We start from the raw sequence: 17,776 nt of genomic DNA, 5'->3' as shown, positions 1-17,776 counted from the left end.
AAGGAAGGGGCCAGCCCTGAAAGCTCTTGCTGGTCTTAACCGTCCCCGTGCACCCTACCCACAGGCACAACAGCACTGGGCATCTGTGCTTTCCCAGAGACTCAGCATCTCACGGCGCTCGTTCTCGGCAGAGCCTCTTTCCGAAAAGGCAAACGTCTGGCTCCTTCTCCCACAAGGAAGGGGCCAGCCCTGAAAGCTCTTGCTGGTCTTCACTGGCCCCGTGCACCCTACCCACAGGCACAACAGCACTGGGCATCTGTGCTTAACCACAGACGGCATATCTCACGGCGCTCGTTCTCGGCAGAGCCTCTTTCCGAAAAGGCAAACGTCCGGCTCCTTCTCCCACAAGGAAGGGGCCAGCCCTGAAAGCTCTTGCTGGTCTTCACTGTCCCCGTGCACCCTACCCACAGGCACAACAGCACTGGGCATCTGTGCTTAACCACAGACGGCATATCTCACGGCGCTCGTTCTCGGCAGAGCCTCTTTCCGAAAAGGCAAACGTCCGGCTCCTTCTCCCACAAGGAAGGGGCCAGCCCTGAAAGCTCTTGCTGGTCTTCACTGGCCCCGTGCACCCTACCCACAGGCACAACAGCAATGGGCATCTGTGCTTAACCAGAGACTCAGCATCTCACGGCGCTCGTTCTCGGCAGAGCCTCTTTCCGAAAAGGCAAACGTCTGGCTCCTTCTCCCACAAGGAAGGGGCCAGCCCTGAAAGCTCTTGCTGGTCTTCACTGGCCCCGTGCACCCTACCCACAGGCACAACAGCACTGGGCATCTGTGCTTAACCACTGACGGCATATCTCACGGCGCTCGTTCTCGGCAGAGCCTCTTTCCGAAAAGGCAAACGTCCGGCTCCTTCTCCCACAAGGAAGGGGCCAGCCCTGAAAGCTCTTGCTGGTCTTCACTATCCCCGTGCACCCTATCCACAGGCACAACAGCACTGGGCATCTGTGCTTTCCCAGAGACTCAGCATCTCACTGCGTTCGCTCTCGGCAGAGCCTCTTTCCGAAAAGGCAAACGTCCGGCTCCTTCTCCCACAAGGAAGGGGCCAGCCCTGAAAGCTCTTGCTGGTCTTCACTGTCCCCGTGCACCCTACCCACAGGCAAAACAGCACTGGGCATCTGTGCTTTCCCAGAGACTCAGCATCTCACGGCGCTCGTTCTCGGCAGAGCCTCCTTCCAAAAAGGCAAACGTCCGGCTCCTTCTCCCACAAGGAAGGGGCCAGCCCTGAAAGCTCTTGCTGGTCTTCACTGTCCCCGTGCACCCTATGAATAGGCACAACAGCACTGGGCATCTGTGCTTAACCACAGACGGCATATCTCACTGCGTTCGCTCTCGGCAGAGCCTCTTTCCGAAAAGGCAAACGTCCGGCTCCTTCTCCCACAAGGAAGGGGCCAGCCCTGAAAGCTCTTGCTGGTCTTCACTGGCCCCGTGCACCCTATCCACAGGCACAACAGCACTGGGCATCTGTGCTTAACCACAGACGGCATATCTCACGGCGCTCGTTCTCGGCAGAGCCTCTTTCCGAAAAGGCAAACGTCCGGCTCCTTCTCCCACAAGGAAGGGGCCAGCCCTGAAAGCTCTTGCTGGTCTTCACTGGCCCCGTGCACCCTATGAATAGGCACAACAGCACTGGGCATCTGTGCTTAACCACAGACGGCATATCTCACGGCGCTCGTTCTCGGCAGAGCCTCGTTCCGAAAAGGCAAACGTCCGGCTCCTTCTCCCACAAGGAACGGGCCAGCCCTGAAAGCTCTTGCTGGTCTTAACCGTCCCCAAACACCCTATCCACAGGCACAACAGCACTGGGCATCTGTGCTTAACCACAGACGGCATATCTCACGGCGCTCGTTCTCGGCAGAGCCTCTTTCCGAAAAGGCAAACGTCCGGCTCCTTCTCCCACAAGGAAGGGGCCAGCCCTGAAAGCTCTTGCTGGTCTTCACTGTCCCCGTGCACCCTACCCACAGGCACAACAGCACTGGGCATCTGTGCTTTCCCAGAGACTCAGCATCTCACGGCGCTCGTTCTCGGCAGAGCCTCTTTCCGAAAAGGCAAACGTCCGGCTCCTTCTCCCACAAGGAAGGGGCCAGCCCTGAAAGCTCTTGCTGGTCTTCACTGGCCCCGTGCACCCTACCCACAGGCACAACAGCACTGGGCATCTGTGCTTAACCACAGACGGCATATCTCACGGCGCTCGTTCTCGGCAGAGCCTCTTTCCGAAAAGGCAAACGTCCGGCTCCTTCTCCCACAAGGAAGGGGCCAGCCCTGAAAGCTCTTGCTGGTCTTCACTATCCCCGTGCACCCTACCCACAGGCACAACAGCACTGGGCATCTGTGCTTTCCCAGAGACTCAGCATCTCACTGCGTTCGCTCTCGGCAGAGCCTCTTTCCGAAAAGGCAAACGTCCGGCTCCTTCTCCCACAAGGAAGGGGCCAGCCCTGAAAGCTCTTGCTGGTCTTCACTGTCCCCGTGCACCCTATGAATAGGCACAACAGCACTGGGCATCTGTGCTTAACCACAGACGGCATATCTCACGGCGTTCGCTCTCGGCAGAGCCTCTTTCCGAAAAGGCAAACGTCCGGCTCCTTCTCCCACAAGGAAGGGGCCAGCCCTGAAAGCTCTTGCTGGTCTTCACTGGCCCCGTGCACCCTACCCACAGGCACAACAGCACTGGGCATCTGTGCTTAACCACAGACGGCATATCTCACGGCGCTCGTTCTCGGCAGAGCCTCTTTCCGAAAAGGCAAACGTCCGGCTCCTTCTCCCACAAGGAAGGGGCCAGCCCTGAAAGCTCTTGCTGGTCTTCACTGGCCCCGTGCACCCTACCCACAGGCACAATAGCACTGGACATCTGTGCTTTCCCAGAGACTCAGCATCTCACGGCGCTCGTTCTCGGCAGAGCCTCTTTCCGAAAAGGCAAACGTCTGGCTCCTTCTCCCACAAGGAAGGGGCCAGCCCTGAAAGCTCTTGCTGGTCTTCACTGGCCCCGTGCACCCTACCCACAGGCACAACAGCACTGGGCATCTGTGCTTAACCACAGACGGCATATCTCACGGCGCTCGTTCTCGGCAGAGCCTCTTTCCGAAAAGGCAAACGTCCGGCTCCTTCTCCCACAAGGAAGGGGCCAGCCCTGAAAGCTCTTGCTGGTCTTCACTGTCCCCGTGCACCCTACCCACAGGCACAACAGCACTGGGCATCTGTGCTTTCCCAGAGACTCAGCATCTCACTGCGTTCGCTCTCGGCAGAGCCTCTTTCCGAAAAGGCAAACGTCCGGCTCCTTCTCCCACAAGGAAGGGGCCAGCCCTGAAAGCTCTTGCTGGTCTTCACTGTCCCCGTGCACCCTATCCACAGGCACAACAGCACTGGGCATCTGTGCTTAACCACAGACAGCATATCTCACGGCACTCGTTCTCGGCAGAGCCTCTTTCCGAAAAGGCAAACGTCCGGCTCCTTCTCCCACAAGGAAGGGGCCAGCCCTGAAAGCTCTTGCTGGTCTTCACTGGCCCCGTGCACCCTACCCACAGGCACAATAGCACTGGACATCTGTGCTTTCCCAGAGACTCAGCATCTCACGGCGCTCGTTCTCGGCAGAGCCTCTTTCCGAAAAGGCAAACGTCCGGCTCCTTCTCCCACAAGGAAGGGGCCAGCCCTGAAAGCTCTTGCTGGTCTTCACTGGCCCCGTGCACCCTACCCACAGGCACAACAGCACTGGGCATCTGTGCTTAACCACAGACGGCATATCTCACGGTGCTCGTTCTCGGCAGAGCCTCTTTCCGAAAAGGCAAACGTCCGGCTCCTTCTCCCACAAGGAAGGGGCCAGCCCTGAAAGCTCTTGCTGGTCTTCACTGGCCCCGTGCACCCTACCCAAAGGCACAACAGCACTGGGCATCTGTGCTTAACCACAGACGGCATATCTCATGGCGCTCGTTCTCGGCAGAGCCTCTTTCCGAAAAGGCAAACGTCCGGCTCCTTCTCCCACAAGGAAGGGGCCAGCCCTGAAAGCTCTTGCTGGTCTTAACCGTCCCCGTGCACCCTACCCACAGGCACAACAGCACTGGGCATCTGTGCTTTCCCAGAGACTCAGCATCTCACGGCGCTCGTTCTCGGCAGAGCCTCTTTCCGAAAAGGCAAACGTCTGGCTCCTTCTCCCACAAGGAAGGGGCCAGCCCTGAAAGCTCTTGCTGGTCTTCACTGGCCCCGTGCACCCTACCCACAGGCACAACAGCACTGGGCATCTGTGCTTAACCACAGACGGCATATCTCACGGCGCTCGTTCTCGGCAGAGCCTCTTTCCGAAAAGGCAAACGTCCGGCTCCTTCTCCCACAAGGAAGGGGCCAGCCCTGAAAGCTCTTGCTGGTCTTCACTGTCCCCGTGCACCCTACCCACAGGCACAACAGCACTGGGCATCTGTGCTTAACCACAGACGGCATATCTCACGGCGCTCGTTCTCGGCAGAGCCTCTTTCCGAAAAGGCAAACGTCCGGCTCCTTCTCCCACAAGGAAGGGGCCAGCCCTGAAAGCTCTTGCTGGTCTTCACTGGCCCCGTGCACCCTACCCACAGGCACAACAGCAATGGGCATCTGTGCTTAACCAGAGACTCAGCATCTCACGGCGCTCGTTCTCGGCAGAGCCTCTTTCCGAAAAGGCAAACGTCTGGCTCCTTCTCCCACAAGGAAGGGGCCAGCCCTGAAAGCTCTTGCTGGTCTTCACTGGCCCCGTGCACCCTACCCACAGGCACAACAGCACTGGGCATCTGTGCTTAACCACTGACGGCATATCTCACGGCGCTCGTTCTCGGCAGAGCCTCTTTCCGAAAAGGCAAACGTCCGGCTCCTTCTCCCACAAGGAAGGGGCCAGCCCTGAAAGCTCTTGCTGGTCTTCACTATCCCCGTGCACCCTATCCACAGGCACAACAGCACTGGGCATCTGTGCTTTCCCAGAGACTCAGCATCTCACTGCGTTCGCTCTCGGCAGAGCCTCTTTCCGAAAAGGCAAACGTCCGGCTCCTTCTCCCACAAGGAAGGGGCCAGCCCTGAAAGCTCTTGCTGGTCTTCACTGTCCCCGTGCACCCTACCCACAGGCAAAACAGCACTGGGCATCTGTGCTTTCCCAGAGACTCAGCATCTCACGGCGCTCGTTCTCGGCAGAGCCTCCTTCCAAAAAGGCAAACGTCCGGCTCCTTCTCCCACAAGGAAGGGGCCAGCCCTGAAAGCTCTTGCTGGTCTTCACTGTCCCCGTGCACCCTATGAATAGGCACAACAGCACTGGGCATCTGTGCTTAACCACAGACGGCATATCTCACTGCGTTCGCTCTCGGCAGAGCCTCTTTCCGAAAAGGCAAACGTCCGGCTCCTTCTCCCACAAGGAAGGGGCCAGCCCTGAAAGCTCTTGCTGGTCTTCACTGGCCCCGTGCACCCTATCCACAGGCACAACAGCACTGGGCATCTGTGCTTAACCACAGACGGCATATCTCACGGCGCTCGTTCTCGGCAGAGCCTCTTTCCGAAAAGGCAAACGTCCGGCTCCTTCTCCCACAAGGAAGGGGCCAGCCCTGAAAGCTCTTGCTGGTCTTCACTGGCCCCGTGCACCCTATGAATAGGCACAACAGCACTGGGCATCTGTGCTTAACCACAGACGGCATATCTCACGGCGCTCGTTCTCGGCAGAGCCTCGTTCCGAAAAGGCAAACGTCCGGCTCCTTCTCCCACAAGGAACGGGCCAGCCCTGAAAGCTCTTGCTGGTCTTAACCGTCCCCAAACACCCTATCCACAGGCACAACAGCACTGGGCATCTGTGCTTAACCACAGACGGCATATCTCACGGCGCTCGTTCTCGGCAGAGCCTCTTTCCGAAAAGGCAAACGTCCGGCTCCTTCTCCCACAAGGAAGGGGCCAGCCCTGAAAGCTCTTGCTGGTCTTCACTGTCCCCGTGCACCCTACCCACAGGCACAACAGCACTGGGCATCTGTGCTTTCCCAGAGACTCAGCATCTCACGGCGCTCGTTCTCGGCAGAGCCTCTTTCCGAAAAGGCAAACGTCCGGCTCCTTCTCCCACAAGGAAGGGGCCAGCCCTGAAAGCTCTTGCTGGTCTTCACTGGCCCCGTGCACCCTACCCACAGGCACAACAGCACTGGGCATCTGTGCTTAACCACAGACGGCATATCTCACGGCGCTCGTTCTCGGCAGAGCCTCTTTCCGAAAAGGCAAACGTCCGGCTCCTTCTCCCACAAGGAAGGGGCCAGCCCTGAAAGCTCTTGCTGGTCTTCACTATCCCCGTGCACCCTACCCACAGGCACAACAGCACTGGGCATCTGTGCTTTCCCAGAGACTCAGCATCTCACTGCGTTCGCTCTCGGCAGAGCCTCTTTCCGAAAAGGCAAACGTCCGGCTCCTTCTCCCACAAGGAAGGGGCCAGCCCTGAAAGCTCTTGCTGGTCTTCACTGTCCCCGTGCACCCTATGAATAGGCACAACAGCACTGGGCATCTGTGCTTAACCACAGACGGCATATCTCACGGCGTTCGCTCTCGGCAGAGCCTCTTTCCGAAAAGGCAAACGTCCGGCTCCTTCTCCCACAAGGAAGGGGCCAGCCCTGAAAGCTCTTGCTGGTCTTCACTGGCCCCGTGCACCCTACCCACAGGCACAACAGCACTGGGCATCTGTGCTTAACCACAGACGGCATATCTCACGGCGCTCGTTCTCGGCAGAGCCTCTTTCCGAAAAGGCAAACGTCCGGCTCCTTCTCCCACAAGGAAGGGGCCAGCCCTGAAAGCTCTTGCTGGTCTTCACTGGCCCCGTGCACCCTACCCACAGGCACAACAGCACTGGGCATCTGTGCTTTCCCAGAGACTCAGCATCTCACGGCGCTCGTTCTCGGCAGAGCCTCTTTCCGAAAAGGCAAACGTCCGGCTCCTTCTCCCACAAGGAAGGGGCCAGCCCTGAAAGCTCTTGCTGGTCTTCACTGTCCCCGTGCACCCTACCCACAGGCACAACAGCACTGGGCATCTGTGCTTAACCACAGACGGCATATCTCACGGCGCTCGTTCTCGGCAGAGCCTCTTTCCGAAAAGGCAAACGTCCGGCTCCTTCTCCCACAAGGAAGGGGCCAGCCCTGAAAGCTCTTGCTGGTCTTCACTGGCCCCGTGCACCCTACCCACAGGCACAATAGCACTGGACATCTGTGCTTTCCCAGAGACTCAGCATCTCACGGCGCTCGTTCTCGGCAGAGCCTCTTTCCGAAAAGGCAAACGTCTGGCTCCTTCTCCCACAAGGAAGGGGCCAGCCCTGAAAGCTCTTGCTGGTCTTCACTGGCCCCGTGCACCCTACCCACAGGCACAACAGCACTGGGCATCTGTGCTTAACCACAGACGGCATATCTCACGGCGCTCGTTCTCGGCAGAGCCTCTTTCCGAAAAGGCAAACGTCCGGCTCCTTCTCCCACAAGGAAGGGGCCAGCCCTGAAAGCTCTTGCTGGTCTTCACTGTCCCCGTGCACCCTACCCACAGGCACAACAGCACTGGGCATCTGTGCTTTCCCAGAGACTCAGCATCTCACTGCGTTCGCTCTCGGCAGAGCCTCTTTCCGAAAAGGCAAACGTCCGGCTCCTTCTCCCACAAGGAAGGGGCCAGCCCTGAAAGCTCTTGCTGGTCTTCACTGTCCCCGTGCACCCTATCCACAGGCACAACAGCACTGGGCATCTGTGCTTAACCACAGACAGCATATCTCACGGCACTCGTTCTCGGCAGAGCCTCTTTCCGAAAAGGCAAACGTCCGGCTCCTTCTCCCACAAGGAAGGGGCCAGCCCTGAAAGCTCTTGCTGGTCTTCACTGGCCCCGTGCACCCTATCCACAGGCACAACAGCACTGGGCATCTGTGCTTAACCACAGACGGCATATCTCACGGCGCTCGTTCTCGGCAGAGCCTCTTTCCGAAAAGGCAAACGTCCGGCTCCTTCTCCCACAAGGAAGGGGCCAGCCCTGAAAGCTCTTGCTGGTCTTCACTGTCCCCGTGCACCCTACCCACAGGCACAACAGCACTGGGCATCTGTGCTTTCCCAGAGACTCAGCATCTCACGGCGCTCGTTCTCGGCAGAGCCTCTTTCCGAAAAGGCAAACGTCCGGCTCCTTCTCCCACAAGGAAGGGGCCAGCCCTGAAAGCTCTTGCTGGTCTTAACCATCCCCAAACACCCTACCCACAGGCACAACAGCACTGGACATCTGTGCTTTCCCAGAGACTCAGCATCTCACGGCGCTCGTTCTCGGCAGAGCCTCTTTCCGAAAAGGCAAACGTCCGGCTCCTTCTCCCACAAGGAAGGGGCCAGCCCTGAAAGCTCTTGCTGGTCTTAACCGTCCCCAAACACCCTATCCATAGGCACAACAGCACTGGGCATCTGTGCTTAACCACAGACGGCATATCTCACGGCGCTCGTTCTCGGCAGAGCCTCTTTCCGAAAAGGCAAACGTCCGGCTCCTTCTCCCACAAGGAAGGGGCCAGCCCTGAAAGCTCTTGCTGGTCTTCACTGTCCCCGTGCACCCTACCCACAGGCACAACAGCACTGGGCATCTGTGCTTTCCCAGAGACTCAGCATCTCACGGCGCTCGTTCTCGGCAGAGCCTCTTTCCGAAAAGGCAAACGTCCGGCTCCTTCTCCCACAAGGAAGGGGCCAGCCCTGAAAGCTCTTGCTGGTCTTCACTGGCCCCGTGCACCCTACCCACAGGCACAACAGCACTGGGCATCTGTGCTTAACCACAGACGGCATATCTCACGGCACTCGTTCTCGGCAGAGCCTCTTTCCGAAAAGGCAAACGTCCGGCTCCTTCTCCCACAAGGAAGGGGCCAGCCCTGAAAGCTCTTGCTGGTCTTCACTGTCCCCGTGCACCCTATCCACAGGCACAACAGCACTGGGCATCTGTGCTTAACCACAGACAGCATATCTCACGGCACTCGTTCTCGGCAGAGCCTCTTTCCGAAAAGGCAAACGTCCGGCTCCTTCTCCCACAAGGAAGGGGCCAGCCCTGAAAGCTCTTGCTGGTCTTCACTGGCCCCGTGCACCCTATCCACAGGCACAACAGCACTGGGCATCTGTGCTTAACCACAGACGGCATATCTCACGGCGCTCGTTCTCGGCAGAGCCTCTTTCCGAAAAGGCAAACGTCCGGCTCCTTCTCCCACAAGGAAGGGGCCAGCCCTGAAAGCTCTTGCTGGTCTTCACTGGCCCCGTGCACCCTACCCACAGGCACAACAGCACTGGGCATCTGTGCTTTCCCAGAGACTCAGCATCTCACGGCGCTCGTTCTCGGCAGAGCCTCTTTCCGAAAAGGCAAACGTCCGGCTCCTTCTCCCACAAGGAAGGGGCCAGCCCTGAAAGCTCTTGCTGGTCTTCACTGTCCCCGTGCACCCTATCCACAGGCACAACAGCACTGGGCATCTGTGCTTAACCACAGACAGCATATCTCACGGCACTCGTTCTCGGCAGAGCCTCTTTCCGAAAAGGCAAACGTCCGGCTCCTTCTCCCACAAGGAAGGGGCCAGCCCTGAAAGCTCTTGCTGGTCTTCACTGGCCCCGTGCACCCTATCCACAGGCACAACAGCACTGGGCATCTGTGCTTAACCACAGACGGCATATCTCACGGCGCTCGTTCTCGGCAGAGCCTCTTTCCGAAAAGGCAAACGTCCGGCTCCTTCTCCCACAAGGAAGGGGCCAGCCCTGAAAGCTCTTGCTGGTCTTCACCGTCCCCGTGCACCCTACCCACAGGCACAACAGCACTGGGCATCTGTGCTTAACCACAGACGGCATATCTCACGGCGCTCGTTCTCGGCAGAGCCTCTTTCCGAAAAGGCAAACGTCCGGCTCCTTCTCCCACAAGGAAGGGGCCAGCCCTGAAAGCTCTTGCTGGTCTTCACTGGCCCCGTGCACCCTACCCACAGGCACAACAGCACTGGGCATCTGTGCCTTTTTCAGAGGCTCAGCATCTCACGGCGCTCGTTCTCGGCAGAGCCTCTTTCCGAAAAGGCAAACGTCCGGCTCCTTCTCCCACAAGGAAGGGGCCAGCCCTGAAAGCTCTTGCTGGTCTTCACTGGCCCCGTGCACCCTATGAATAGGCACAACAGCACTGGGCATCTGTGCTTAACCACTGACGGCATATCTCACGGCGTTCGCTCTCGGCAGAGCCTCTTTCCGAAAAGGCAAACGTCCGGCTCCTTCTCCCACATGGAAGGGGCCAGCCCTGAAAGCTCTTGCTGGTCTTCACTGTCCCCGTGCACCCTACCCACAGGCACAACAGCACTGGGCATCTGTGCTTTCCCAGAGACTCAGCATCTCACGGCGCTCGTTCTCGGCAGAGCCTCTTTCCGAAAAGGCAAACGTCCGGCTCCTTCTCCCACAAGGAAGGGGCCAGCCCTGAAAGCTCTTGCTGGTCTTCACTGGCCCCGTGCACCCTACCCACAGGCACAACAGCACTGGGCATCTGTGCTTAACCAGAGACGGCATATCTCACGGCGCTCGTTCGCGGCAGAGCCTCGTTCCGAAAAGGCAAATGTCCGGCTCCTTCTCCCACAAGGAAGGAGCCAGCGCTGAAAGCTCTTGCTGGTCTTCACTGGCCCCGTGCACCCTACCCACAGGCACAACAGCACTGGGCATCTGTGCTTAACCACAGACTGCATATCTCACGGCGCTCTGCAGAGCCTCTTTCCGAAAAGGCAAACGTCCGGCTCCTTCTCCCACAAGGAAGGGGCCAGCCCTGAAAGCTCTTGCTGGTCTTCACTGTCCCCGTGCACCATATGAATAGGCACAACAGCACTGGACATCTGTGCTTAACCACAGACGGCATATCTCACGGCGTTCGCTCTCGGCAGAGCCTCTTTCCGAAAAGGCAAACGTCCGGCTCCTTCTCCGACAAGGAAGGGGCCAGCCCTGAAAGCTCTTGCTGGTCTTCACTGTCCCCGTGCACCCTACCCACAGGCACAACAGCACTGGGCATCTGTGCTTTCCCAGAGACTCAGCATCTCACGGCGCTCGTTCTCGGCAGAGCCTCTTTCCGAAAAGGCAAACGTCCGGCTCCTTCTCCCACAAGGAAGGGGCCAGCCCTGAAAGCTCTTGCTGGTCTTCACTGGCCCCGTGCACCCTACCCACAGGCACAACAGCACTGGGCATCTGTGCTTAACCACAGACGGCATATCTCACGGCGCTCGTTCTCGGCAGAGCCTCTTTCCGAAAAGGCAAACGTCCGGCTCCTTCTCCCACAAGGAAGGGGCCAGCCCTGAAAGCTCTTGCTGGTCTTCACTGGCCCCGTGCACCCTACCCACAGGCACAACAGCACTGGGCATCTGTGCTTTCCCAGAGACTCAGCATCTCACGGCGCTCGTTCTCGGCAGAGCCTCTTTCCGAAAAGGCAAACGTCCGGCTCCTTCTCCCACAAGGAAGGGGCCAGCCCTGAAAGCTCTTGCTGGTCTTCACTGGCCCCGTGCACCCTACCCACAGGCACAACAGCACTGGGCATCTGTGCTTAACCACAGACGGCATATCTCACAGAGCTCGTTCTCGGCAGAGCCTCTTTCCGAAAAGGCAAACGTCCGGCTCCTTCTCCCACAAGGAAGGGGCCAGCCCTGAAAGCTCTTGCTGGTCTTCACTGGCCCCGTGCACCCTATGAATAGGCACAACAGCACTGGACATCTGTGCTTTCCCAGAGACTCAGCATCTCACGGCGCTCGTTCTCGGCAGAGCCTCTTTCCGAAAAGGCAAACGTCCAGCTCCTTCTCCCACAAGGAAGGGGCCAGCCCTGAAAGCTCTTGCTGGTCTTCACTGGCCCCGTGCACCCTACCCACAGGCTCAACAGCACTGGGCATCTGTGCTTAACCACAGACGGCATATCTCACGGCACTCGTTCTCGGCAGAGCCTCTTTCTGAAAAGGCAAACGTCCGGCTCCTTCTCCCACAAGGAAGGGGCCAGCCCTGAAAGCTCTTGCTGGTCTTCACTGGCCCCGTGCACCCTACCCACAGGCACAACAGCACTGGGCATCTGTGCTTTCCCAGAGACTCAGCATCTCACTGCGTTCGCTCTCGGCAGAGCCTCTTTCCGAAAAGGCAAACGTCCGGCTCCTTCTCCCACAAGGAAGGGGCCAGCCCTGAAAGCTCTTGCTGGTCTTCACTGTCCCCGTGCACCCTACCCACAGGCACAACAGCACTGGGCATCTGTGCTTAACCACAGATGGCATATCTCATGGCGCTCATTCTCGGCAGAGCCTCTTTCCGAAAAGGCAAACGTCCGGCTCCTTCTCCCACAAGGAAGGGGCCAGCCCTGAAAGCTCTTGCTGGTCTTCACTGGGCCCGTGCACCCTACCCACAGGCACAACAGCACTGGGCATCTGTGCTTAACCACAGACGGCATATCTCACGGCGCTCGTTCGCGGCAGAGCCTCGTTCCGAAAAGGCAAATGTCCGGCTCCTTCTCCCACAAGGAAGGAGCCAGCGCTGAAAGCTCTTGCTGGTCTTCACTGGCCCCGTGCACCCTACCCACAGGCACAACAGCACTGGGCATCTGTGCTTAACCACAGACGGCATATCTCACGGCGCTCGTTCTCGGCAGAGCCTCTTTCCGAAAAGGCAAACGTCCGGCTCCTTCTCCCACAAGGAAGGGGCCAGCCCTGAAAGCTCTTGCTGGTCTTCACTGGCCCCGTGCACCCTATGAATAGGCACAACAGCACTGGACATCTGTGCTTAACCACAGACGGCATATCTCACGGCGTTCGCTCTCGGCAGAGCCTCTTTCCGAAAAGGCAAACGTCTGGCTCCTTCTCCCACAAGGAAGGGGCCAGCCCTGAAAGCTCTTGCTGGTCTTCACTGTCCCCGTGCACCCTACCCACAGGCACAACAGCACTGGGCATCTGTGCTTTCCCAGAGACTCAGCATCTCACGGCGCTCGTTCTCGGCAGAGCCTCTTTCCGAAAAGGCAAACGTCCGGCTCCTTCTCCCACAAGGAAGGGGCCAGCCCTGAAAGCTCTTGCTGGTCTTCACTGTCCCCGTGCACCCTACCCACAGGCACAACAGCACTGGGCATCTGTGCTTAACCACAGACGGCATATCTCACGGCGCTCGTTCTCGGCAGAGCCTCTTTCCGAAAAGGCAAACGTCCGGCTCCTTCTCCCACAAGGAAGGGGCCAGCCCTGAAAGCTCTTGCTGGTCTTCACTGGCCCCGTGCACCCTACCCACAGGCACAACAGCACTGGGCATCTGTGCTTTCCCAGAGACTCAGCATCTCACGGCGCTCGTTCTCGGCAGAGCCTCTTTCCGAAAAGGCAAACGTCCGGCTCCTTCTCCCACAAGGAAGGGGCCAGCCCTGAAAGCTCTTGCTGGTCTTCACTGGCCCCGTGCACCCTATGCATAGGCACAACAGCACTGGGCATCTGTGCTTTCCCAGAGACTCAGCATCTCACTGCGTTCGTTCTCGGCAGAGCCTCTTTCCGAAAAGGCAAACGTCCGGCTCCTTCTCCCACAAGGAAGGGGCCAGCCCTGAAAGCTCTTGCTGGTCTTCACTGGCCCTGTGCACCCTACCCACAGGCACAACAGCACTGGGCATCTGTGCTTAACCACAGACGGCATATCTCACGGCGCTCGTTCTCGGCAGAGCCTCTTTCCGAAAAGGCAAACGTCCGGCTCCTTCTGCCATAAGGAAGGGGCCAGCCCTGAAAGCTCTTGCTGGTCTTCACTGGCCCCGTGCACCCTACCCACAGGCACAACAGCACTGGGCATCTGTGCTTAACCACAGACGGCATATCTCACGGCGCTCGTTCTCGGCAGAGCCTCTTTCCGAAAAGGCAAACGTCCGGCTCCTTCTCCCACAAGGAAGGGGCCAGCCCTGAAAGCTCTTGCTGGTCTTCACTGGCCCCGTGCACCCTACCCACAGGCACAACAGCACTGGGCATCTGTGCTTAACCACAGACGGCATATCTCACGGCGCTCGTTCTCGGCAGAGCCTCTTTCCGAAAAGGCAAACGTCCGGCTCCTTCTCCCACAAGGAAGGGGCCAGCCCTGAAAGCTCTTGCTGGTCTTCACTGTCCCCGTGCACCCTACGCACAGGCACAACAGCACTGGGCATCTGTGCTTAACCACAGACGGCATATCTCACGGCGCTCGTTCTCGGCAGAGCCTCTTTCCGAAAAGGCAAACGTCCGGCTCCTTCTCCCACAAGGAAGGGGCCAGCCCTGAAAGCTCTTGCTGGTCTTCACTGTCCCCGTGCACCCTACCCACAGGCACAACAGCACTGGGCATCTGTGCTTAACCACAGACGGCATATCTCACGGCGCTCATTCTCGGCAGAGCCTCTTTCCGAAAAGGCAAACGTCCGGCTCCTTCTCCCACAAGGAAGGGGCCAGCCCTGAAAGCTCTTGCTGGTCTTCACTGGCCCCGTGCACCCTACCCACAGGCACAACAGCACTGGGCATCTGTGCTTTCCCAGAGACTCAGCATCTCACGGCGCTCGTTCTCGGCAGAGCCTCTTTCCGAAAAGGCAAACGTCCGGCTCCTTCTCCCACAAGGAAGGGGCCAGCCCTGAAAGCTCTTGCTGGTCTTCACTGGCCCCGTGCACCCTACCCACAGGCACAACAGCACTGGGCATCTGTGCTTAACCACAGACGGCATATCTCACGGCGCTCGTTCTCGGCAGAGCCTCTTTCCGAAAAGGCAAACGTCCGGCTCCTTCTCCCACAAGGAAGGGGCCAGCCCTGAAAGCTCTTGCTGGTCTTCACTGGCCCCGTGCACCCTACCCACAGGCACAACAGCACTGGACATCTGTGCTTTCCCAGAGACTCAGCATCTCACGGCGCTCGTTCTCGGCAGAGCCTCTTTCCGAAAAGGCAAACGTCCGGCTCCTTCTCCCACAAGGAAGGGGCCAGCCCTGAAAGCTCTTGCTGGTCTTCACTGGCCCCGTGCACCCTACCCACAGGCACAACAGCACTGGGCATCTGTGCTTAACCACAGACGGCATATCTCACGGCGCTCGTTCTCGGCAGAGCCTCTTTCCGAAAAGGCAAACGTCCGGCTCCTTCTCCCACAAGGAAGGGGCCAGCCCTGAAAGCTCTTGCTGGTCTTCACTGGCCCCGTGCACCCTACCCAAAGGCACAACAGCACTGGGCATCTGTGCTTAACCACAGACGGCATATCTCACGGCACTCGTTCTCGGCAGAGCCTCTTTCCGAAAAGGCAAACGTCCGGCTCCTTCTCCCACAAGGAAGGGGCCAGCCCTGAAAGCTCTTGCTGGTCTTAACCGTCCCCGTGCACCCTACCCACAGGCACAACAGCACTGGGCATCTGTGCTTTCCCAGAGACTCAGCATCTCACGGCGCTCGTTCTCGGCAGAGCCTCTTTCCGAAAAGGCAAACGTCCGGCTCCTTCTCCCACAAGGAAGGGGCCAGCCCTGAAAGCTCTTGCTGGTCTTCACTGGCCCCGTGCACCCTACCCACAGGCACAACAGCACTGGGCATCTGTGCTTAACCACAGACGGCATATCTCACGGCGCTCGTTCTCGGCAGAGCCTCTTTCCGAAAAGGCAAACGTCCGGCTCCTTCTCCCACAAGGAAGGGGCCAGCCCTGAAAGCTCTTGCTGGTCTTCACTGGCCCCGTGCACCCTATCCACAGGCACAACAGCACTGGGCATCTGTGCTTTCCCAGAGACTCAGCATCTCACGGCGCTCGTTCTCGGCAGAGCCTCTTTCCGAAAAGGCAAACGTCCGGCTCCTTCTCCCACAAGGAAGGGGCCAGCCCTGAAAGCTCTTGCTGGTCTTAACCATCCCCAAACACCCTACCCACAGGCACAACAGCACTGGACATCTGTGCTTTCCCAGAGACTCAGCATCTCACGGCGCTCGTTCTCGGCAGAGCCTCTTTCCGAAAAGGCAAACGTCCGGCTCCTTCTCCCACAAGGAAGGGGCCAGCCCTGAAAGCTCTTGCTGGTCTTCACTGGCCCCGTGCACCCTATCCACAGGCACAACAGCACTGGGCATCTGTGCCTTTTTCAGAGGCTCAGCATCTCACGGCGCTCGTTCTCGGCAGAGCCTCTTTCCGAAAAGGCAAACGTCCGGCTCCTTCTCCCACAAGGAAGGGGCCAGCCCTGAAAGCTCTTGCTGGTCTTCTTTGTCCCCGTGCACCCTACCCACAGGCACAACAGCACTGGGCATCTGTGCTTAACCACAGACGGCATATCTCACGGCGCTCGTTCTCGGCAGAGCCTCTTTCCGAAAAGGCAAACGTCCGGCTCCTTCTCCCACAAGGATGGGGACAGTCCTGAAAGCTCTTGCTGGTCTTCACTGTCCCCGTGCACCCTACGCACAGGCACAACAGCACTGGGCATCTGTGCTTTCCCAGAGACTCAGCATCTCACGGCGCTCGTTCTCGGCAGAGCCTCTTTCCGAAAAGGCAAACGTCCGGCTCCTTCTCCCACAAGGAAGGGGCCAGCCCTGAAAGCTCTTGCTGGTCTTCACTGGCCCCGTGCACCCTACCCACAGGCACAACAGCACTGGGCATCTGTGCTTTCCCAGAGACTCAGCATCTCACTGCGTTCGTTCTCGGCAGAGCCTCTTTCCGAAAAGGCAAACGTCCGGCTCCTTCTCCCACAAGGAAGGGGCCAGCCCTGAAAGCTCTTGCTGGTCTTCACTGGCCCCGTGCACCCTACCCACAGGCACAACAGCACTGGGCATCTGTGCTTAACCACAGACGGCATATCTCACGGCGCTCGTTCTCGGCAGAGCCTCTTTCCGAAAAGGCAAACGTCCGGCTCCTTCTCCCACAAGGAAGGGGCCAGCCCTGAAAGCTCTTGCTGGTCTTCACTGTCCCCGTGCACCCTACCCACAGGCACAACAGCACTGGGCATCTGTGCTTAACCACAGACGGCATATCTCACGGCGCTCGTTCTCGGCAGAGCCTCTTTCCGAAAAGGCAAACGTCCGGCTCCTTCTCCCACAAGGAAGGGGCCAGCCCTGAAAGCTCTTGCTGGTCTTCACTGGCCCCGTGCACCCTACCCACAGGCACAACAGCACTGGGCATCTGTGCCTTTTTCAGAGGCTCAGCATCTCACGGCGCTCGTTCTCGGCAGAGCCTCTTTCCGAAAAGGCAAACGTCCGGCTCCTTCTCCCACAAGGAAGGGGCCAGCCCTGAAAGCTCTTGCTGGTCTTCACTGGCCCCGTGCACCCTACCCACAGGCACAACAGCACTGGGCATCTGTGCTTAACCACAGACGGCATATCTCACGGCGCTCGTTCTCGGCAGAGCCTCTTTCCGAAAAGGCAAACGTCCGGCTCCTTCTCCCACAAGGAAGGGGCCAGCCCTGAAAGCTCTTGCTGGTCTTCACTGGCCCCGTGCACCCTACCCACAGGCACAACAGCACTGGACATCTGTGCTTTCCCAGAGACTCAGCATCTCACGGCGCTCGTTCTCGGCAGAGCCTCTTTCCGAAAAGGCAAACGTCCGACTCCTTCTCCCACAAGGAAGGGGCCAGCCCTGAAAGCTCTTGCTGGTCTTCACTGGCCCCGTGCACCCTACCCACAGGCACAACAGCACTGGGCATCTGTGCTTAACCACAGACGGCATATCTCACGGCGCTCGTTCTCGGCAGAGCCTCTTTCCGAAAAGGCAAACGTCCGGCTCCTTCTCCCACAAGGAAGGGGCCAGCCCTGAAAGCTCTTGCTGGTCTTCACTGGCCCCGTGCACCCTACCCACAGGCACAACAGCACTGGGCATCTGTGCTTAACCACAGACGGCATATCTCACGGCGCTCGTTCTCGGCAGAG

Source organism: Haliaeetus albicilla, chromosome 32 (assembly GCF_947461875.1).
Source record: "Haliaeetus albicilla chromosome 32, bHalAlb1.1, whole genome shotgun sequence".
NCBI classification, from domain to species: domain Eukaryota; kingdom Metazoa; phylum Chordata; class Aves; order Accipitriformes; family Accipitridae; genus Haliaeetus; species Haliaeetus albicilla.
This window is presented reverse-complemented; position numbering follows the sequence as displayed.